The following is a 1839-nucleotide window of genomic DNA, read 5'->3' as shown; positions in this document are numbered from 1 at the left end:
ACACACACACACACACACACACACAGTAACATCTAAAACACCCTGGCAGCAGACTGTGTTGAGGTGACACCTGCCTGTGTGCTGCATGCTCAGATTGATGTTTCCTGTATTTCGGAAAACAGCAATCTAATCCACACAAGGGTCTTAGCAATGTGTGGCACACAGATGGCGCCTAATAAATGCCAAGCTGTCATTTTATGTGACAAACACATAAAAGCATGAGCTTGTTTTTAGTTTTTAATTGGCCTGTCCTTGGAGAAAACCAGATGCAAGTGGAGACCAAGAAAATCCTTAGGAAAGAAAGGGGTGTGGCTGGGTGCTGTTCAGAGGGAGCAGGAGGCCTTGGCTTTATCCCCAGCATGGGGGACAGGAAGGGAGGGGATCCAGCTGGTTGGAAATGGACATCTGTACTGGTTGTTCTTTGTCAAGTTGAAGCAAACCTATCTGGGAAGAGGGAATCTTAATTAAGAAACGCCTCCTATGGTTGGCCTGTAGGCATCTATGGGGCATTTTCTTGATTAAGGATTGATGTGGGAGAGCCCCTGAGCATGTGGTCCTGCGTGGTGTAAGAAGGCAGGCTGAGCAAGCCATAAGTGTCAAGTCAGTAAGCATCCCTTCCTTACAACCTCTGCTTCAGGCCTCCTTGCACCTGCTTGAGTTCCTGCCCTGACTTCCCTGAGTAACCAACAGCAACTGTAAGCTAAAACAAACCCTTTCCTCCCCAAGTCATTTATGCCATGGCGTTTGCTCACAGTAGTAGAAACCCAAAGACACCATCTTAGAGAAGTGAAAGCTGTCAGTGTGTGCACAACAGAATTCACCAAGTGGAATTAAATATAAATTTGAGGTCAATGTTCAAGTGGCAGGTGTTGAGTCTGGGCCCTAAGACTTTTTCATTCTCGTGCATGAAGCCCTCAAGCTTATCCAAGGCTGTCAAGCCCAGACTGGCTTTGCTGCCATCCCTCCAGCAGCTCTTGCTGCAGCAGCTCACACACGAGGGCAGCACAGGAAAGGACTTGTGGCCTAGTAACTGGCATCAGAGCTCAGAGAGACAGAAACCTCTCCATGTTCAGCAGATCCTAGGTGATACTGGGATTCAGGGCCCTTCATCCCTCCTCCATTTTGCTGCTGAGAGCTCTTCTTGTCACCTCTTTGCACAGGTGCCCACAACCTCACTAAGTAGACAGGTTACCTAGTCAAAATGGGGTCCACGCCACTGCTGACAGCAACAAGCTCGTTAGGCATGGAGAATTTGGGGCCCTATCCTGAGCTTGTTCTGTCAGGACCTGCATTTTGAGATGCTCAGGCATGTCAAGCACATGGTAGCATTTCAGAAGACCAGACGTGACCAAACGCCCTTCCCCAGACTCCTCTAAGTGCTGAGCATATCCAACTGAAGCTTCCCCACGTCTGCCCCCAAGAAGGCTGTATAGCCAGGGAGACAGATGAGAAGCCAAAAATTCCAGACCTTCTGCTGACCTTGGGTTTTTCTTCTGATTGAGAAAGTAACTGCTTTATTGATTTTTCTAAAAATGAATTGCTTTGGGCTCCACGGTAGGCTGCCATGGGTGGCGGGGTCTGACAAGTGTGCTATCCCTTTCCTGTTTGTCATCTTCCCCATCCTTTGGGAAACAACTCTCCTGCTAGTTTTTAAAGCTTCTTCACTGGGTTATGACAGGTAATCAATAAATACTTCTGTATATTGATGAGTTTAGAGACGAGTATACACACATAAGTCCTCACCACAAACACACCACTGTTTGCCTGATGATGGTGGTGGCCATGATGGTGGTGGCAATGGTGAATGAAGACAATTGTGATGGTGATGGTGATGATGAA

The sequence above is a fragment of the Rattus norvegicus genome, chromosome 4 (genome assembly GCF_021556685.1).
Source record: "Rattus norvegicus strain SHRSP/BbbUtx chromosome 4, alternate assembly SHRSP_T2T, whole genome shotgun sequence".
NCBI classification, from domain to species: Eukaryota; Metazoa; Chordata; class Mammalia; order Rodentia; family Muridae; genus Rattus; species Rattus norvegicus.
This window is presented reverse-complemented; position numbering follows the sequence as displayed.